This window comes from Salvelinus sp. IW2-2015, linkage group LG33 (assembly GCF_002910315.2).
Source record: "Salvelinus sp. IW2-2015 linkage group LG33, ASM291031v2, whole genome shotgun sequence".
Classification (NCBI taxonomy): domain Eukaryota; kingdom Metazoa; phylum Chordata; class Actinopteri; order Salmoniformes; family Salmonidae; genus Salvelinus; species Salvelinus sp. IW2-2015.
In genome coordinates this window covers 11,390,553-11,398,507 of record NC_036872.1, presented here as the reverse complement: position 1 = coordinate 11,398,507, position 7,955 = coordinate 11,390,553, and the positions used below count along the sequence as shown (strand labels likewise).

The 7,955-nt window shown below is 43.5% G+C and overlaps 1 long non-coding RNA gene across 2 annotated transcripts; it reads right to left on the bottom strand.

The window, feature by feature from the left end:
* Positions 1-1,609: 1,609 nt before the first annotated feature.
* On the bottom strand, positions 1,610-7,845 carry LOC139023617 (uncharacterized). 2 transcript variants are annotated; one of them, XR_011474766.1, is made up of 3 exons: positions 6,208-7,845; positions 2,745-4,600; positions 1,610-1,866 (listed from the first exon to the last, which is right to left on the bottom strand). It is a non-coding gene; the product is annotated as an uncharacterized lncRNA (long non-coding RNA). The 2 variants fall into 2 exon arrangements; XR_011474765.1 differs by having other exon boundaries at positions 1,610-2,798; positions 4,302-4,600.
* Positions 7,846-7,955: the final 110 nt, after the last annotated feature.

Below are 7,955 nucleotides of genomic sequence, written 5' to 3'. Positions count from 1 at the left end.
CAGAATGCCCACCCCAACTCGACGCCGACCATACCTCAAACAATTATTACAAAAACAAAGAAAACAGGTCAGGAACGACAGAACCCCCCCCCCCTCAAGTGCGAACTCCGAGCGCACCACCTAAAATCTAGGGAGGTCTGGAATGCGATCTGTCCACTGGTGGCGGCTCTGGCAGACGTGGATCCCGCACCCCCACCATAGTCAATCCCCGCTTTCGAACCTCCTCCTAATGACCACCTCCAAATTAACTCCCACTGGATAAGGGCAGCTCCGGACTCGGGGCAGCTCCGACTGGCTGACGCTCTGGCGGTCATGGCTGGCTCACGGGCTCTGCTGCTCATGGCTGGCAGCGCTCTGGCTGCCATGGCTGGACGCTCTGGTGCTCGATGGCTGGCTGCGGCTCTGTCTGCTCATGGCTGCGGGCGGCTCGGCTGCTCATGGCTGGCGGCTTGAAGGCTCAGGACAGACGGGCGCTTTGAAGGTCAGACAGACGGGGGCTTGAAGCTCAGGACAGACGGCGGCTTTGAAAGGCTCAGTACAGACGGACAGCGCAGCGCTTGGCAGAACGGGCAGTTCAGGCGCCGCCTGGGCAGACGGCAGACTCTGCCGGCTGAGGCGCACTGTAAGCTTGTGCTGGTGCCGGAACTGGAGGACCGGCTAAGGACACGCACCTTAAGCTAGTGCGGGGAGCAGCAAAGGACGCACAGACTCTGGAGACGCACAGGAGGCTTGTGCGTGTGCCGGAACTGTAGGTACCGCTGGAGACACGCACCATAGGGCATAGTCGTGGAGGAGGAACAGGGCTCTGGAGACGCACAGGAAGCCCTGGGTGCGTGGTGTAGGCACTGTTACTGGGCTGGGAGTGGGAGGTGCGCCGGATATACCGACCGGTGAGGTGCTCGGCCTAACTGTCCTTGAGCCACCGAGCCTGCCCCAACCCTACCTGGTTGGATGCTCCCCGTAGCCCGACCAGTGCGGGGAGGTGGAATAACCCGCACTGGGCTGTGTTGGCGAACCGGGGACACCATGCGTAAGGCTGGTGCCATGTACACCGGCCCAAGAGACAGTACTGGAGGCCAGATATGTTGAGCCGGCTCATGGCACTTGGCTCAATGCTCAATCTAGCCTGCCATGGCGGGGAGTGGAATAACCCGCACCGGGCTATGCACACAACAGGAGACACCGTGCGCTCTACCGCATAACACGGTGTCTGCCCTACTCTCGCTCTCCACGGTAAGATCGGGAAGTTGGCGCAGGTCTCCTACCTGCCTTCGCCACACCACCCTTTAGCCCCCCCCCCCCCCAAGACATTTTGGGCTTGACTTACAGGCTTCCTACCGCATCGTCGTGCTGCCTCCAGTCGCCGGTATCCCTCCTCACACTGCGCCAGAGAATCCCAGGCGGGCTCCGGCATTCTCCCTGTCGATCGCCCACTGCTCGATCTCCTCCCACGTAGCATAGTCCCGACTCTGCTCCCATTGCATAAATCCTGTGTAGGTTGCTCCTGCTGCGCTTAACACGCTGCTGGTCCTTGTTTGGTGGGTAATTCTGTCCCGCTCTGTCACCAGTCGTCTTGTTTTACAAAACTAATAGAATAATGTAACTAGCTACATAAGCACGATTGAATATAACACCATAAAAGGTGAGTAACGTTACCTCGCGTGTCCGTGGTTATAAGGAATATATACAAATATATTATGCTCCATTCACACAGTGAGCTATAGTAGAAACGGTATAACACGACACAATAACGTAATTAGGCACTTACTTTGATAGAAACGCAGTCTTGATTTGAAGATGGGTGTCTGGAGTGACGCCTCTAGCACTGAGACGCTGTSCCACTTGGGAGTCATAAGGCCAGGGTAGCTTCAAAATACAACACATGCTAATACTTCCCTGACGCAATTAGCATTGTTTTCCAGAGCTAATAGGAGAATGTAGCTAGCTACCTAAGCATTGAGTATAACACCATACATGTTATGAAATGAGTAACGTTACATCGCGTGTCCGCGGTTATAAGGAATATACACAAAAACATGATGCTACAGTAGAAACGACATAACACGACATGCAGAAACTATTATAACATAATAAGGCACTTTGATAGAAACGCACACATTTCCAAAGGTATTATTGGTAACGAAAACAACTTTGATTTCGATGCAGGCGACAGGTGGAATAATATGAACACGTGTATGCAGGACGGCAGATGAGTAAATGTCCTGCACAAACAATTGAGAAGTGTTTGGGGAATTTTGTCCGGGTCAGAAATGTCAAAAAAATTAATTGGTCCGCAAAAGTAAAAATTACTACTTTTATGTGAATGAATGAGGCGGAACACACCTCATTTCAAACTGTTATTAGAAAATAAAAAACTTGTTAGAAATAATTTAAAATTGACAAATAAAAACAGGCTGCGTGCTTTTGTTTGAGGGCAGCGCGGATGAAATGTACTGTTACATAACAAACACATTCTGGATTGGAGAGAACGTTCTAATATCACGTGCATAAAAAAACTCACGCTGGGGCGACCGTTAGAGATATTTGGAACTCACGCATGAAAGGGTTAAAGCCTTGTTTTTTACATTTATTCTGACACTATCAGTCATCATAATTATCAGGAGGTGAAATGCAAAACTGACCTTGGATCATTAACTCTAGGACTACTACAGCTCTATCTGTATTTCAATGTAAAGCATCTCTTTAATAATACTTCCTGTTGACCCGACCAAGTGACCTCTCACCTCTGATCATGCTGTGCCCTCGATGTAGCCAGTTCAGATGCGGGAGGGGTTCACCTAGAGGATTTAGGGAGAAGAGGAGAGAGGGATGAAGTGAAGGAGAGAGACTTATTGAGAAAAAAAGGTAGTTAAAGAGACATTGTTCAACAGGAATCTATGTGTGTGGCCTCACCTGGTGTCTACACTAAGTGGCTGCAGAGTACTTTATGCTAAAAAACATGCACAGACAGATAAAGACAAACAAAATAGCGTAGTTATAGAAATAATTAAGGGTCTTATATTCTCCATGGTTGGCCCTCTTGCCTATTCTTTGAAGGTGGAAGGAGCCACAGTTATACACCTGAGCCTGCTTACTGCACAACACAATCCATCAATCAGATTGATACATGACTGTGTAGGTGTGGGTTATAAATTGTCTAATTGTTCTACATTTTTTCAATATGGGTGATGAAAGGGGTTCACCTAGGGGTCATGATAGGGGCTGTACCAAATGTTTGATGTATTATAATAATTGATTATGCTTATGTTGTATTAATAGAAGGGGAGGGGTTATAAGAAAAGCTGATACAAATCTTGCTGAAGGTGATACTGGTGCATTTCTGGTTTCTCTTAATCCCATTGTTTATTCAATTCGTGTGGTTCTTTTCAGGACTCAAGAGGAATGGGAGTATAACCAGACTCACCCACCCCCACTAGCATTCCAGGAACCTCCGGAGTTGTTTCTCCCTTTAGAAGGCCATCCCTGGGATCAAATGGATCCGGGGGATTTGCCTAATCTATTTGATTTCAGAGGAGAATATTATGATTGAAGCTGTGAGCCTAATTAGTCTTAAAGGGGGAAATGAAAGGGGTTCACCTAGGGGTCATGATAGGGGCTGTACCAAATGTTTGATGTATTATAATAAGTGATTATGCTTATGTTGTATTAATAGAAGGGGAGGGGTCATAAGACCTCCTTACATTTATAGGGTCCTAGACTACAGATTAACAATATATATATATATTCATTATAGAGGTTTAGTATTGTTTCACGGTTGTTTTCTAGACTCTGCCTCTTATAAAGAGACCCCTCTGAGAAATGTGTGACTGAGACAGAACTCTGCAGGGGAGTGTAGGAAATAAGAGACTAGTCAGACATTCCACAATAAATCAACTTTGGGGAGTGGACATTTATTGCCTAGGCCTTAGAAACACTGGAACTATTGTATCTCTCTTGCAAGTTTTTGTAGCTGTGTATGAATGGTCTGATGAGTAGAAGATAATGACGTAGGCAGTGACATCACTAGGGCTGGACTTCGGGTTTAATAAAATAACTTGGGACCTTTTAWATGTTGCAGAACTTACTCGGAAACATGCGTTATGTTCCTGTTGTCAACTTCTGTCTGCAATTGCATTAATAAAGGTTTTTGAATGATTTAATTAAAGATATTGTCAAAATGCTAATTTCACCAATGAGCCAATGATTGACAAGGAACAAGGAAACTAACCCCAACAGTGACTTAAAATAGCCTGTTTTGTTTTTGTACAGACATCACACCATTACCTAAACAGTACCCTCACCTGAGAAGTAGAAATCAAAGGGAAAGAAACTGGGAATTGAATAACTTCAGTTGACATAGCTAAGTAAATGGAAGCGCCTTTGTTTGTGCATAGTGTAGTCTATGGTGTTGCCAGGGAACAGCACCCTCTTCAAAGAAGTAGGAGGTGAAGACCTCCCGCACACAGATTGCCTCTCTTGCTGCGTTGTTGGACTCCATCCTTGAAACATCCTGCAGAGCAGTAGACTTCTCCTCTGGCACACGGCGGCGAGCTGCAGATCCCCTCCTGGTCCTCGTGTCCAATTCAGCACACACAACATTCTATAATATAATTGTGTTATTAAAACAGCTTATTTAATGCGTCAAATAGTGTTATATGATGTTATCTTTTTTGACACGCAAAGACCCAAACGGCGTTCAATGTGACTCACCCTAATAATTTGGTCTATTTCCCCCTCTTAATTTAATCTACTGTTCTAACATGGTGGTGCACAAATAGCCTATAACCTGTTTTACAGAAACGTAATCATCGAATATTGTAAGAGCATTCATTATCTGTTTATATGCCCCATTTATTTTGACTTGTTGTACAGGGAGAACACCGTAATAACGGCCATTGTTCTGAATTCTGTCACTGTGTAACGTCTGCTTCCAACTCCCACTCTCAAACACGTAGATTCCCTGATCTCAGCTCACTTTCCAGCCCACTTTCCAGCTCACACTCTCAAAGACATAGATCCCATGGACACAGCTCACTCTCCAGATCCCAATCACCTGAATTCTGATCACACAGCTGTATGTTATTATCACACACTATTTAGTTCAGTTCTTTGCACCCCATCATTGTGAGGTATTCGGAGCGCTGTTTTTCCTGTAATGTAATCCTCCCGTGCATGATCATTTTTGCCTGTCTCACTAACGACACCTTTTGCCTATTTCCTGCCTGTACCTTAGCCTATCGTATTTCCTGTTATCAAGCTATTGCCTGATCTCCCGGATGACGTTACTAGCCTTTTCCCTGCCTGTACTGTTGCCTTGTTGGACCCCCTGTGTATGACCTTCTGCCTGCCCCTGGACCCAGCTACCTGCCTCCTCCTGTGGTCCTTTACAAATAAACACCTGCTGCGCCCTGCGCTTGAAACCAGCACTCTGTCTCCCATCGTGTTCATTACACGCTGTACATTTCAAAAGTGCTGAACAAATAGTTATTGACTACGTCCGTCGGCGCTTTCTCACGAATGTCTTAATCGAAATTATGGATGGCCTCTTATCCGCTTGTCGTCCCCTTATGCCATACTTTGTACATCTAAATTGTCATTAGAAACCACATTTGTTTAAGCAAGTCTGCCATATCAGCTATGTTTTTATGTGTAGTGGCATCACAATTTTTTGGTGTTTGCCCCACCAAGACTTACATGCTAAAATCGCCACTGGTAGCGTGTGACAATAGCAGGATCATCTCAAGGATAGCATCACAAATGAATACATAAATACCACTTGAAGCTTTAAGATGAGTTGATCATTTGAATCAGCTGTGTCGTGCTATGGCAAAACAGGCTTTCACAGCTCTCTGTATCTGAGGACCAAAAACCTCACAAGAAACATCATCATATGACTTATGACTTCATCATACTCAAATTAGACCGCACTGAATATTATGTTACTATTATCTCCGTCATCACTTCTATGGACTGAAACTACACAAAGTACCTGCCCTATCCAGAATAGCCTACTCTCTCACTTTGACAGTTGGGGCTGCTATCCTTTCACCCTCCTTCATGGCTGTTAGCTAGCTACCTACAAATGCATTTAAAAAAAAAATTTTTTACAGTGATAAATACATCAAGATACCTAGTTAATATGAAGTTAGGCAGCTGGTGATATTTAATGCATCATTTCTTTTACATTTTCAAAATGTATTTACTTACTTGAATAGTTTCTCCCAGCCATGTGAACGATTGGAAACAGGGCAACAAAGTTTGTTTGTCACCAGAGCGTTTTAAAGCATATTACTATTTACCTGTGAATAAATTCCTAAAATGGAGAATGGATTAAACTATTTACCCATTTAATAACCAGACCTTCATACAAACTTGCTATGCTGAATTCTTGACGCACAATCAAACGTGCTGCTATATGCTGCCAGCACGCCCACAATCGAGCCACTCTGGGAAATTTACCGCGTGCTAGTGAACAAGAGCTGTTAGGCTTTTCTCAGAAATATTTTCTCCTTTTTAAGTTCATTAACGTCCATTTCAATCTTATTGACTGTCCCTTTTAGCTTGTTTGTTTGTTTCTCGATTGTCGCATATTTTTCGTCACTCATCTTGAGGCTCGCCTACAATTCTTTTATAATTTTACTGACTAGTTCAAGTATTCCCAGTTTGTCATTTATTGATTTTAACAGATTCCCGGTGGTGAAAAGCTTAAGTCGTCTGTATCCATCAGGGACTCACGTTTTCTTTTGGAGATTGATTCTCCTTGTTTACTCTCCGTCATGTTTGGGTTTTGCTTGTTTTCGTAATATTTGCCGATACATTTCTCTAGCCATATGATTTGTTTTGTGTCATTATCCAGATTGAAGGTTATTACCCACCAGTACGTGAAGTGCTAATATTTAAAGATATTGAATATTACGTTTTTATCTTGAGGTGATCTGCACTGCTGTGTTCAGTCTGCTATCTTTGATATGTTGATTGATGTAATTGTACAGTTTTCCTGTATGTACAATTTTTTTAAATAAACAAAAATATTTTGAATGTTATTTTTTCCCAAATTAAAGCAAATGTTTTTTTGAGATGTCACAAGCAGGACCCAATTTCATAGACAAGTCTGGCCTATATATAGTTGTTGCTATGTACTATTTTGATATTGTAGCCTTGTTAATATTTCTGTCATATCTCCAGACTTGCTGCGGCAGTGATAAGTGAGGGCAGGTGTGGTGTGACTGGTGGTATGACTAAATGACCTTGGTGACCAGAATATCTGGAGCACGTGGTTGAACTCTCACCTGCATTTACTAAAATGTCCAGCTTCAGATCATTGCAGTTCTCACCTCATACAATTCAACACCCCTCATGACATAACATAAGACTGATACTTTGATCTAAAATACAGAATTTAACCACTGGAAATTAAATACAGGTCAATAACAATATATATTAATCTTAGAAAACAACTTAGTTGACATTCATTTGTTACGCTTATTTCAATGCAGAGGTGTTTCACGTTACAACAAGTTGTTGTTGCACAATGTTTGTTCCACAGATTAAAGATCTGTGTATTGTGGGTCAAAGTCTCGTCTTTTCCCATAAACTTTCAGAAGTTATCTTGCTATATCAATTAATGTTACATCCCCATGATTTAGAACTGATAAGGGCTGACACAATAACTTGCTTTAGTCCAGTCAAAATGACCAGTGTCTTGAGCTAAAGTGATGGTTTTACTTCATATTCTTAGAATCAGAAATATGTTTCTCATGAAATGTGTCTTAAAACTGTTTAACATTCACGTAAACAGGCACAGCAATGTCAACACAGGCTTAACTTAGATCCACAGGCTGTAATGTCGTCTGCTACCCCCCACACAGCCTCCTTGTCAGTTTCCAGCATCTACTGCTGCAGAAGGTAACCTTTGTTCAAGTCTACTGGTGGATCGTTAACTAGCTATTTGACCC